Here is a 14,625-nt window from a genome sequence, read left to right as displayed (position 1 = left end):
GTTTGCCAACCCAGAGCGGCTGTACTGGTGAAACCGGATGTAGTCTTGGTGTTCTGAAATCCTGATATTTGTTGTTCTGCCTGTTTGGCCAAAGCCAGTATAGAAAACCTCACACTCCAACACACTGACATAATGGTCAGTTTTGACGTCTCCTCCCTATTCACTAATGTCCCACTCAAAGAAACCCTTGAGCTCATCCAAGCCAAGTTTCCTCCCAATATCTCAGCCCTATTTCAGTTCACAATGAACTCAGGCTATTTCGTTTGGCAAGGAAAGTTCTACAAACAGATAGAGGGGACAGCCATGGGTTCACCACTTTCCCCACCCTTGGCCAATTTCTTTATGAAGACATTTGAAGAGAAAGCCTTAAACTCCGCCCCACAAAAACCCACTATTTGGCTTCGTTATGTGGATGATGTGTTTGCTATTTGGCCACATGGCTCAGACACACTCCACTCCTTCCTAACACACTTAAACAACCAACATCCCAGAATCCAGTTCACCTTAGAAAAAGAGGAAAACAACACCCTCCCCTTCCTAGACACTTTAATCACCTGCCAGCTTGATGGATCTTTGGTTTTCTCTGTTTACAGAAAACCCACCCACACTGGCAGATACATTCACCAGCAATCCCCCCCCCCCCCCTCACAACAATATGGGGTGATAAAAACACTATATAACAGGGCAAAATGAATCTGCTTAGATGACAAGGCCCTGACTATGGAACTAAACCACATCCTCAACACTTTCTTAGCCAATGGCTATAACCCCAAAAAAATCCAAAAAATACTAAAACCTGTAAACCACAACCCCCCTCCCCCCCTCCACAATAAAGACTACACCAAGTCTATCACTATCCCCTACATCCAGGGCACCTCTGAAAAAATAACTAATATCCTCAAAAAATATGACCTTACTTCCTGTTACAGACCATATAAAAAGTTGGCATCCCTTATCCGCTCTACCAAAGACCAACCACTTCCCCTAGACCTACCTGGTGTATACCAGGTCCCTTGCAGCTGCAATTTGTCCTACTTTGGCCAAACAGGCAGAACAACAAATATCAGGATTTCAGAACAACAAGACTACATCCGGTTTCACCAGTACAGCCGCTCTGGGTTGGCAGACCATGCCTTAGATACTCACCATAAAATTCGTTGGAAGAAAACAAAAATAATCCATCGCAGCAAGTTTAAATACGAAAGATTATTCAAAGAATCTTCAGCAGCTCTAAAAAACGTTCCTAACCTCAACAAATTTGGGTGCATGAAACTGCCCCAAATTTGGGAGACTTTCATTATGAGAACTTCAGCCCAACTGCCAAGACTACCAAATTAGCCCGCAAGAGGGCACCATTAGGACTTTAGGAACAAAATTAGTTTATTACTTTCTTCCTCATTTGCTTTGTTAGTTCCTTAGTGCACATACCATATCTTTATGTTCCTGAAGATGGCAATGTGACATTGCCGAAATATAGAAGTGATTCATTAAAGTTATCTTTAATCAAATACTTCATATGCGTTGTTAATTCCGTAAATTAATTACCAGTCAGATCTCTATTGTTTTTGCAATAGCTAACTAGCAAATGGCTCTATCAGCTTGAGGTTTACGTATGCATTAGTTGGCATCATGCGAGACAGTTACTCACATGATGCCAACCAAATCACCATGTGGCCGTTCCAGGAATTAAACAATTCTCATTCAGCACTTGCCACTTGCACAAATTTTTGTTCACATGTAGTGCTCCTTCTAGTCTTTCTTTCTGCTTGCTTGTTCTTGAATTTCCGCCAAATTTATTCTTTGTCCGAATCAATTATTCCATTGCTCATAGGACCCTTACCATGGCGGAAATGTGCAGCTCTTCCTGACAGCATAGCTCATGTGGCAATGAACCCAGAGAGAAAACTCAGAACCTACAAGGCTTCTCTTTAGATTACTGACAGCGTACCAAGGTAAGAGAAGGTGAAAACCCCAAGACAAACGACACTTTTCTTTCGATGACCAACGATGGGCCTAACATGGCAGTGGACCCAGGTAAGAGAAGGTGAAAACCTTAAGACAAAGTCCTTCGACATCTCACTTTACATAGGCCTGGACTTCTGTTGTGCACGTGTCTCTAAACTTCGATATATAGTCATGTACTGACATACTTCGCATGTCTTTTGAAACTGCTATGTATGGCAATTCTTAGAATTCTTCACTATTCTTAGAATTAAATATGAGTTAACAGCATTACATGATGACGTCATTCGCCACATTATTTTAACAAAGTTTCATGGTTAAATTATTACAAATACAAGATAATTATAAAAACTTGACATTTCTTTAAGTGTAATCTCTTTAGAAAAATATGTAAAAGTGAATATGATAAGAGCCTGTGTAGCTCAGTGGATGTGGCAATTACACACCACAGTGCTTGACCGCACAAAAGAAGACTTCCTGGTTTCGAATCTAGTCGGCGACTAGAGGAAATTTTTCAAAGCCCTTTTTCGACCAGTTCCCGAGTTAGTCGATCTCTGGCACGGGCAAACGGTTTTTTTTCATCCTGTAAACTCAAGAAAATTGACTGTAGAACCCACAGTATTTCAGACATTAAATATATTGTGTTAGGAACCACGAGATGGCAGCATTTGTTGAGCCATCTCTATGTAAAAACTCGTTTGTAGCTTAAATATTCCAAAGCACATTACATCGATTTTTACATAGGTCAAGTCCCATAAGAATGATTTAAAATTAAACCTTGTTTGTCTCTGTATTTTTTTGTACTACTTGTCTTTGTAAAGAGCCCTTTGGAAATTAACTGTATATACTCTTTTAATAAGAATATGTTAGAGTGTTAAAAACAAAGGCAATGTTTTTGCCGCCAGAATTATATGTAATAGATCTACATGGCGGCATAAGAAAGGTTGTTTATAAACTTTGTGTGCATGAGAAAGGCTTACAAGCTCTGCAAGTAAATACCTCCAAAGTCAGTCAGAAAGGTTCAAACAACGTTCCGATGGCCGACAAATTACAATCGACAGAAAGCTCAGAAGAGAACAAAGAGCTGACCGAACTTCAAACTTAAGATGAAAGAATCATGCCGAATTCTTCGGGGGTTATAAACTTCGTGCAAGGTCTCAGAGAAGGCATAATAAAAAGGGAGAGTCAAACATAGGGAAGCTGCCGAATTCTATTCGCCGTCAGAGAGAGGGTGTCCCGGTTCCAGTCGCCATCAGAGAAGGGCCCTCCAGCCGTTGCAGAGACAGAGAGAGGGCTCAGAATTGCCGAATGGAGAAGTCCCAAACGCCGTAGAAGAGGTTTCCTGACGTTAAAGAGAGGAATCCCGATTGATAGTTGGCAGCAATTCGAGTTAGTGGAGGTGGCAGTCGTCCAGGCATTTTCGGCGAGCCCAACCAGAGAAGAAAAGGCAAGACAAATTACACGAAGCACCTTCGCTCGGAAGTTTTTCTTTTCGCCCGTGGGAGAATAACCTTTTGCCGGAGCTGTATGAGTCCACAGCCTGCTATGTTCCCGATGAGATACTGCTGATGCCAGATTTCCTGAGGAAGCTGGAGATCTGAGAAGAAAGAATTGCCATAGAACTTTTAGTGAAAGACTTTTGACTGAATGTGCAATACAGAGCCTTTGTAAGTTACATACTTTTATATAATTCCTCTTATAGTGTGTATTAGAAGGACCTTTAAGATATTTGTTTAATAGTGATAAGAAGTGTCCTTAAGAGAGTCACAATTGGCATGTTGGAAATCGATATCAAATTTGTAAAAATAACTCTAACCTCTTTGCAAGTAAACTAGGAGTTTAATAAGTTGAATTTGCAAGCAGAGAGTTAATAGGTTTTTGAGTTAAAGAGATTAATTAGCATTGAAGTAAAAAGGTTCTAATTTGTGCTAAAGAATTTTTATAGATGGATAGAGAAAGCAATCTCCCTATTGTTTAATTCATGTATATATCATAGTAATGTAAATAAAATGTGTTTTGATTTTTTTGTTAAAGGAGTGCTGCCTGATTGTTTATTTTTACAACTGCACGGTTCCTAAATAAATCGAACTCATGAGTAGGAAACTAAGTGAGATAGCCGAAGCATAAAGTTAAGTAAAAGAATAGACCACAACTGTTTGTGTAAAGTTTTATTGAAGGAATTTGTGTTAGAGAGAGAAATCTGCCGGCCGTATTATTGAGTTTTATGCTAATTAAATGATATTAGTGGCACAGTCTAAATTAAATAAATTTTCTAGTATCTTAGGCATAAGACTCATAGTGCGAAGGGTAGATAAACATAGTATGTAATAATATAAGCAAGAAAGATTCAGAGAGAGAAAGCGTGCACAGCTAAATTAGAATAACAGCATATAAAGATATAGACAATATAGAACGTATAGAGCATATGATTACAATGGCACAGCAACTGTTTACATCTCTTCACTGCGTGCTGCTTAATCAGTGATAGCATTGGGTCGGCTATCTCTGATTAGGTACCAGTGGAGATTGAACTGCTCACTCAGTCTCCAAAAGTTAGATAGGGCTAAAACAGCTTTGCCTACTCCCTATACGGGAATAAAAGGCGTTAGCTGGTTTTTTTTTTTGGTTTTTTTTACATAGTAACTTATGATAATTTACACTTTCACTTTTACAGGGTTATTAATGATAGTTGAAGAACTTCAACCAACAAAAATGGAAGTTAAGGAGGATTACAGATTTGAGAGAGATGGTTCAGTTCAAGCAATCTAATGAGATAAGAGACCAATAGGAAAATTATATTGTTGGATGTTGCTATAGAGCTGGGAGTCCGAAGGAGATGAGATAAAATGCATTGGCAGATTAGCACAATGAGTGTAGGCCGAACAGTTATCATGAGGACTTCGACTCTGGTGATATAGACTGGGAGGAAAGGACACACAAGATGAAAGGAGAATTTGAGTTACTAATGAATAATTACCTGAAATAGCAGATGATGGAGAGGACCAAGAATTCCAGAGTGTTGAATCTGGCAAAAGTGTCAGATCTATCTATAACTACGCTAGAGTTATTACCTCCTATTGGAGGAACTGACCATTCACTTTTGTTCAATAACGCTCAACATGTGGAATTCTCACTCAGTCAAGAAAGGCTTTCTTGATTAAAAAGTTGGCCATTAGGTGGCAGCTTAAAGCAGTGCCATAGCATAACATTCATACAAAGAATGAATGTTAGAAGTGCATAGGAAGTGGTCAGGGATTGTTTGAGAGAGGCAGTATCACTTCAGGTCAGGAGGATAAACCGACTGAATGAATGGCAATATAAAGCAAAAGCTGGAAAAAGCATTTGGAAAAGAATATAAACAAAGATAATCAGCATGCTGGCGAGCAATACAAAGCACACACACACACACGTATGGTAAGGAAGGCTAAATCAGATTATAAGAGAACATTAGCTGAGTAGGCCAAAGTAAATAAAAAAAAGAATATTTTTTTCCCTTGCTATGTAAAAAGTAAGAAGAAAAGGAGACTTTTCATAACAAACAGCTGCATATTACCCTTTTAGGGGTAGCAGTTTTTTTTTTTTTTTTTTTTTTTTTTTTTTTGTTGTTGTATAAACTTCTGTAAATAACTAACAATTTGGCAGTAGATAGATAGGCAGAAGACAAAGATGAGTTCTTTTTAAAAAGGTTTGGTGGAATACTGCTCTTGCGAGAATGGATTTTATCTGAATGCCAGCCACATCCATGGAGGTCATGATTTCTTAGAATATGTGTCTAAGAGTAAAAAATTATGACTCACTGAAGAAGTTAATTACATGTTTTGTAAGTGCCCAAGGTGATAAATTCACCCTGCAATCTGGTCACAGTTGCAGACAAGATGTTTTTCACTGTTCAGGAGCTGTGAATATTTTTCATGTGTTGGTATCTGACCTTTTTTTTTTTTTTTTTTAAACTGTTTAGCAGTTGCAGTTTTGGATATGTTTCAGAAGACAGGCCACAGTTCTTAATTTAGGATTAAATATCTTCTAATGAAATAACTGCACTCAATGTGGAAAGCTCAATGTAGGTATTGCCAATCTGTTCCCATATTATGCATAACTGACATGTATATCCTTCTGTCTTTCATAGTTACATAATTATCAGCATTCATTTTTAAAAATTATGGAGACAACTACCGCATTATAATAAAACATAATCAACCAATGTTTCAAACTTCATATCAAGGTGGAATTAAGCATCATCTGCAGAATACACACAAAAAGAAACAAGTTATTCTACAATTCCCATAATATGCTAATTTGGTCAACTATTAACACTACTGGCCTGACATCTGGTGAGGGAAAAACTAACTATATCAAAGCTTAAGTCCAGTTATTTGTTTGGCTAGAAATTAACAGATATATTAATAAAAGACAGTGGTTAGAGCAATGTGTTACTTATTTATGTATCTAAAGTATGTTATACTTAATAGTAGCCATGTTTTTATCTCTTTTCCTCTTTTACAAGTAAAGTCTGAATATTATGAATCTTCAGGATTACTTATTTATAAGATGCAAGCAGCTGATTTCACTAAGTTGCATGCTAGTGTAGGATACTCAGGACAATTTGTTGTCAGAAGTTATTTGCACACAGAGTAAAATGCAGATAACAAGAACACAATTTCTTATCAATAATAACAATTTAAAGACAGCCATACTACTTATTGTGCTCGAACAAGCTATAACATTTCATGATATGGTGAAAAAACCTGGTGCAATACCATGGAAGAGGTCAGCCTCTTCAACCTTTCTATTACTGACTATATTCAGTTCACAAGCCTAAAGTCATGACTTTCAAAGAGTTATTAGTTACAGGATTCCACTGCATAATATGGAACTTATCCAGTCAAATCCTGTTGTGAGGCTACAATACTGGATATATTATTATCCTAAATTATGTTAATTAATATTTATAAAACTTTAATATATAATAGATAATTTTTTATATATAATATGAATGAAGCCCACAATACAGTGTTGTGTGTGGATAAATCTCTTATCTCCACAGGAGGAGAAAGAATGTATGATAATCCCACTGCATAAGTTGTGATGGAAAGATAATGTGTCTAACTACTGACCTATCAGTAGTTGCAGAAAGTTTCTTTCACTCGGTTATATATTAAACTCGCTGAGAAATTATCTTATTTAATCCTTCAAAGTGGAAGCAAACAATGTTCGTGCTTCAAGATTGGGCTACTTATATATAGGAATTAATGACTTCACATCAATTGCCTTACTATTCCATAATGCGAAGAGCACACCCTTTCACACGTGTATAATGCAGTGCATTATGGAAAGAGCCACTATCTAGACCAGTTGACCTTTATTGACATCTCATCGATGGGAAACAGACCCAAGAATGAACAAGGGTGAAGTAATGCAGAAGTCACATATTTCCTATATACAAGTAGTGAAGAGGTGTTACACATTATTAAACAACCTAGATTAGTTTAATTTACTAACCTATCAGTATCTCTGGAGTAGTGATCAAGATTACGAAAAGTTCATAAGTGCTCGCATAGAGAAGTGGGTGGACAGAGAATAAATATGCTTTGAAATGAATGCATTGGTTTTCTAAGGGAAGGTAATATTTGAACAACTTGCTTACATTTCATATAACGTTACAACTAAGTTGGACAAGATGAATGGATACACCGTGATACTTCTGGGCAGGGTATATCATGAAAGACTGTTGCATAAAGTCGAATATATGAGATTGAATTATAAAGTATTTGCATGGATAAGAGGAGGGTTGACTGACATATCAAAAAGTAGCATGGGGAAGAGGGAGTCGACAAGGTGCCGTACCACAGTAATCGGTCCATGGTTATATGGGGAAGGATTTGACAGGTGCCATACAGGATAATTCCTGATGATGCAAGGATATGCATGATAATCAGAAATACAATTGATGCAACACTTGCAGAATGATCTGAATAAACAGGGATTGTGGGCATGTGAAAATGGCTATCAGTTCAATGCTAGTGTTGTGTCGGAAAAAGAGCTGACTCACTATTCGTAAGCCATCTTGTTTCCGACCCAACACAAGTGACGATTAGACCTAAGGATAAGGACATGCTTATGCCCCAGAGAAAGGGCTAAGAGAGTATTGTATATATATTCACACAAAAGTATATCAAACAGACTGAGATTGTTAATATTGAATAAACTTAAGAAATCTGTATTTAGAATTGATAATGTCTGTGTAAAATAAGCAAAGGGAAATTGTGTCTCAGGACCGAAATTGTTATTATTAAATGTGCATAAGAGATATATGTATTAGAACTATGTCAAAACAGTTCGGAGTTGTGGTGACCAATCGGCCGTGGCTAAGAGTATGACGTAGTCACCGAGAGAGGGCGCTCGCATTTGTAATATAAGGCGCAGTGCGAGACTCTGTTCCTGTGTTCCCGTCCAATCCTGGATAGCTACGGAAGCTTGTCGTCGGTGCCCGGCAACAATCTCCCGGTTGCTGTTGTACCGAGTCGAATAGAGCCACAAAAGGAATGAAGTCAGAATTCCAGTAAAGAGCCGTTGGTAAGCTGTGCCAACATGAAGTCAGCGAAGGGCAACCTTCGAAGATAGTGGAAGTAAGTCGCTGATCCCACAGAAACACGTGGTGAGGAAACACGGAAGTGAAAGCGTGGAGGGGAAGTCATGGAAACTCCATGAAAAGAACAAGATGGTAATGTACAATTTTTCATACTCATTATAGAATTGTAATCGTAAAAGGAATAGGAGCCAAGGATTTATGGAGCTCCACACATTAACTTACCCATAGTGCCTAAAAGACTGCTTGGACTGATCTGTCTGTGTCAAATAAGCTGGTGCCACTCTAAGCTTGTGCTGAAGAAGGAACCTAACCTTTGAACTGTTTGTCAGGAAGAAGCTATATGATATAATGTTTGATATTAGCCTGAATTTTAATTAAGTTGTGGGGGGATAGAGCTTGAGCACGAATTAGAATATTTTTCCATGTTAAAATACAAGATGGAATGGGTCTGGCATACTTTGTATAAAGATTGTATATAATTGTGCTTAGAAAATGAGCACTGAGTAACCCTGTATAATCAAGTCTGAACATAATAATATAACAGATATATATAGGATTGTTTCATTTAAACATAAGATTACGAAAAGAGATTGAGAATTTCTGGCCAGAAGAAGAAGGCAAAATGGAGTGATATGACTGAGACTTACAAACTTCTAAAAGGGACATACAGGATATCAGTAGCTGGAATTTTTTGTTTTATGCAGGATAGGCAGAAGAAGACGGGAATTAAAACCTACATTTTTCTCAGAACAGTACATGATTGGAATGGACTGTCTTTGGAGGAGGCAAGTGCAGGAGTGTGAATGATATGAAACTTCCCACAATGAGTGACTCCTAAGAGGTGTCTGATGATAATAATAATGTCCTTTTAATAATAATCTCAATCCCTTTAAAGAATTTTATTGGCTCAGACATCCTAACACTTGGAACTGGTTTTTACTAAATGCTAGGAATGATGTCAGCTGATACACAAGTTTCAAAATGTAGCATTTTACATCTGTTTGCTTTACACTGTGAAGTAACTATAGTATTCAACATTAAATATGAGGCTAAACTTCAAATGGCAGGCCATATCAATTAGAGTGATGCAAGCAAATATCAGAATGGGGAACTGGACAATGACATTTATTTGTGCCTATGATCTCACAGAAGGTTTTACTAATGTAGAAGTGGAGGAATTTGAGACTTTAGAGAAAGCAACAGATATAGCGAAAAAGGAAAAGTTGGTCCTTGTTGGGGATCTAATTAGCAGAAAAGGAAATGATTGTCAGACATAAAAATATAATTTGGAAAACTTTGGAGAAAACAACAAAGCTAATAATAATGACAAATACCTGTTGGATTTCTGATCAGGACATGGAGTGGTTATTACTAACACAATGTTTCAACATAAAAATATGCACAAATTCACATGGAGAGAAGATGCAAGGAATAAGAAAAGTCTCATTGACTATGCTATTGTTGATAGTTATGTTTTCTTCCTGATGCAGAACACAAGAGTGTATACAGAGGATTTGAAATTGGAAGTGATCACAATTTAGTCATGAGCAGAATAAAATTGAATTTCATATTGAAACGAAGAACATGTAAGAAAGTTTTAAAGGGAATAAAAGTTGAGCAGCTCTCAGATGTGAACTTTAGACTAAAATACATAAACATTATTCGGGAAAAAATGAAAGTTTGAGAACAGGAACCAAACCTTGAACATTCAGTGGCAACCCTGAAGAAAACAGTCAGAGAGGCATGTGGTGAGGTTGTCTGCAGGGATAGAAAAATCAGAACTCCTTGGTGGTATTGTGTCAGAAAAAGTGCTGATTCATTTTTGATGCGTCATCCTTTTACCGACCCAACATAAGGTAACGTCAAAAGGGATGGATAAGGACATGCTTATGCCCCCAGATGAAAAACGTCTTTTTACGACTCAGAACATGTATATAATCAGTTTTAGTGGATATTAGGTAATGTTAGAGAAGCCCATAACCTGAACAGAGAATGTTTGTGAATTATTTAAGATAGGAAATCCATGTAAAATTGCTAAAAAGATGTATATAAGTTGATACAAGTATTAGGCCATGTCAAAGACAGTTCGGAGCCGCAGTAACCAATCGGCCGCCGCTGTGTGCATGACGACACCACCAAGAGAGGGCGCTGACTTGAGGTATATAGGTTTCGGCGCAGAATTCAATCGGCCTCTTTTTCGTCTGTTCCTGGTTTCCTGAGCAGAGAGCTGAGTAGCTGTGAAGCTTGCCGCCATGCGCAGCAAGAATTCCCCCTTGCTGTACGTGCCGCGCGAATCGTAGCTACAACTAAAATGCAACCAGAGTTCCAGAAGAAAGGGCCGCTGGTGAACCAACACCAGTGCACAAGTCAGTGAAAGAGTGTTCTTTTCGAGTAGAATAATGGGGTAGCACAGGCGCCATTGAAGCATATACAGTGAGGAGATCCGAGAATCTAGCTAAGAAGGTCCTAAATCCATCAGATAAAGCAAGAACGGTAAGCTGAAACCTTTTGTATTAAGATAGGGTAACCAGAGAGGAATAAGAAACTGAACGTTGAGGATATAGCCAATTTCCATGTTGTTTTTAAAGAACTGTCTTCCTTTGGACATTTTGTCTACACCTAAAGAATAAGCGGCATCCTAAGCTAGAGCTGAGCCGGAAACCGAGGCTTCAGACTGTTTATATTGGAGAAAAATTTCATGTTATTATGTGAAGTTCAATTTTAAATGCTAACTGAAATTTTTTTTGGGGGTGGGGGGGGACAAAGTTTGAACATAAGAAGGAATGTTATCTCATGTAAGAATTTGCTTGATGAAACACATCTGATATAATCCATGCCAGGATTGTAGAATAAGCCTGTATATATATGTATTTTCTATGTATGATAACTGAGCAACTCAGTGGAAATTAACAGAGTCTGAGAGTAGATATGTAAGGAAGGGTATGATTTTGATAGTATAAGAAATTATACAGTAGAACTTTTTTTTGGATGTGTTAACTTAAAAAAAAAAAAAAAAAAAAAACGGGGGGGGGGGGAGGCTCAGATCCCTTAGAATTGAAAGTTTGACTACTAAAGTGTATCTCTATGTTTTGCCAAAATAAATGTATTTCTTATGTTTAAACCAAATGAGTCTGTCATGTTTCTGTGGATTGAATTACCGCTTGTAGGATCACGAATCATCATTTGAGAGGAATCCATTAGTAACTAAAGAAACGGGATCACGACTGCAAATCTCTTGATCCCTGCATTCTTTTTTCTGTAATTTAAAATTGTATATCAGAATTCAGCTGGCGCAGTCATAAAATATTTATAAATTTGTCGGCAAACGAAATAACTGATAATAACATAAGTAAGATAAAAGATACAAAAATAAATTAAGTTAAGTTCAAAAGAAAAAATAGAGACGTAACAGTGAACACAGGAAGTTAAAGAGATAGTGAAGGAAAAGAAGAAAGCATATCAAAAGTTCCTGGCAAATAAGTCAGCTTGTGCTCTTAAAGAATACAGAGACAAATTTAAGAAAACTAAACACTATGTAAAACCAGCAAAACAAAAGTCATTATATTACTTTGGTATATAAAAAAAAAACATATCAGAAAGGTGGCAAGATATTTTGGAGGCTGTTGAAAAAGCTCAGAAATAGATGAAAGATTGCTGTAAAAGGAATTAGAGATAATAAAGGTGACATGAAAACCGGAAAAAAAGATATCCTTGTTGTATGGAGTAATTACTTTGAAAAATTGCTAAATGAACAAAAAAGTGATGACAGCAGTGGTAAAAACTCAACAGACATGAAATCAGGAACACATATCCATACTTGAAGTACAAAAAGTCATCAAAAGCTTGAAATGTGGAATGGAAAGTCAGTTGGAGTAGATATTATTCGACTAGAAATGGTAAGTAAGGAGAACTCTTACAGTGGTTGCACTGCATAGTTCAGAAGGCCTGGACAGAGGGACGAATTCCAGATGATTGGAGTACAGCTCTCATAGTATTCATATATAGAAAAGAAAATAAAACTGTGTGAGAATTACAGAGATATTTCCTTATTGAGTGTTTCTGGTAAGATTTATGCAAGTATACTTGAGAAACAGTTGAGAAGGATTATGTAAAGGAAGCTTGGTGAAAACAAGCTGGATTCAGGCCAAATAAAGGCTGTCAGGATCATATTTTCAGTTTACGACAAATAGTTGAGAAATCATGGGAATATAACTGAGAAAAGGCACATGAAAAGGTGCCAAGAGAAAAGCTATTCAAAACACTAGTTGTATGGTGAAAATGGGTCATAATCAAGTAAGTCAGCAGTTAGAATTGAAGGAAGTATACAGGAATATGGTTTAATGTTAAATCTGGTGTCAGACAAGGATGTTCATTATCTCTTCTGTTATTCGTTATATATATGGATCACATTATGAAGGAAAGTAATATTAAACCTTGGAAATATAAATCTCAGCTGTTTACTTTATATGGATGTTCTCTTACTAAATTGAATAACTGTTGTAATAGATATGTATGAAGGTGAGCAATAATATGTCAAAGACAATGAAAGTAGGCAGAAGCAATGAAAATATCAACTGCATTGTGAATGGAGAACCTATAGAATAAGTAAAACATTTCAGCTACTCAGGCACAATTTTTAGTGACAATGGTAAAATAAATATGGAAATAGACAACAGAATCAACAAAACTGGTATGGTCGGAATTCAAATGAATAAATTTATATGGAATAAGAGAGAAATTAGTCAAATCACTAAATTAGATGTATACAAGACAGTGTTCAAACCAATTTTAACTTATGGGTTTGAGAGCTGGGTTAGAAGTAAAAACTTGACCAAAGACTAGAGGAGAGTTTTGAGAAAGATTAGGGGCATGAACAGCAATATCATATTAAAAACGAGGATATTAGGAAAGAACTTGACATTGTTAGCATCAAGGAATGCATTAGCAGAGCTAATCTCAGGTGGTATGGTCACTTAAATAGAATGGGCAAGGAAAGATTAGCAAAACAAGTTTTCTCTGCCCATTTGGCAGGAAAAAGACCCAGAGGAAGACCAAGATATATGTGGATCGATACAGAAAAATGTGCCTTAGAAGACATAAATATAAGATCTGATAAAGGAATCTTTACAGATAACTGATTGATTTGAAAGAAAATTGTAGATAAAAAGTTAGTAATGATGCAAATTTTTCATGTAGTACTATCATATCCTGTACACCCCTTGAGGGTACATGTCAGGAATTTGATGATTATGATGATGCAAAATCTTTGCAGATGTTTTAAATATTAGTAAATAAAAATAGTCTCTACATTATTTCTTTAATAAGCATATATAACAAAAAATAGTGTCAAAGGTAAAGAAATCTAGCAGCTTTGTTCTTTCATGTTTAGGAATGGATGCTTCTGCATTTGGCTATTAAATGGATTTTAAGTATTAGCATTATGAGGCCTCAATAACCAATCCCAGTAGACTACTATTTCTATCTCATATCAAGTACTAAGCTGCTCTTGAGACTAGAAAGCAAATGAAAGCTAAAAGGACTAACAAAATGGAACATGAAAGCATGCATAATATTAAAAAAGACTCAAGATCAAGTAGCTATGTTGGTTAAATTCTTTCAATAGATGCCTTAAACCTTTTCAAACAGAACATTTAATATGTCATCAATGCATTACCCCCCCCCCCAATCCAACTTACCCTCATTCACCTTACCTGTGAATAATCTTTGTTTAAGACCAATTCTCTTGCATGTGATATTTGTGTTAAGATAATTAACCAGTGTTTCCAATCGATGGAATAAGGTTAGTGTAATAATTTATTAGTTTCATGGTTTGGATACCACTAAAAGTGGACCTGGCTTAAATAGATATTATAATTCCATTGCATCCTTAGGTATAGTTCATGGTTCTATTTCTAAATTAGCTATAATATTAACCTTAAGAACAATGTTCTGATGTTACCTAACCTAACTGAAATCTTTTGTAAGTGCATGAGCAATACCTTCTTGACATGTAGCGTAAAAGATTTATTGCTCTTTTGTCATATAAGCTTTTCCTTCCGTTCCCTCAAACTTCT

At 36.6% G+C, this 14,625-nt stretch overlaps 1 protein-coding gene across 6 annotated transcripts in view; it reads right to left on the bottom strand.

Moving 5' to 3' along the window:
• The window catches only part of LOC150109686 (uncharacterized), a 576,277-nt gene that overhangs the window by 331,941 nt on the left and 229,711 nt on the right, over positions 1 to 14,625 (bottom strand). The gene's annotated exons all lie outside the window — the stretch shown is intronic.

The sequence above is a fragment of the Typopeltis vanoorti genome, chromosome 2, assembly GCF_054136105.1.
Source record: "Typopeltis vanoorti isolate ZY-2024b chromosome 2, IOZ_Tvanoo_1.0, whole genome shotgun sequence".
NCBI lineage: Eukaryota > Metazoa > Arthropoda > Arachnida > Uropygi > Thelyphonidae > Typopeltis > Typopeltis vanoorti.
The sequence above is the reverse complement of the archived record's forward strand: the minus strand, read 5'-3'. Positions and strand labels throughout refer to the sequence as shown.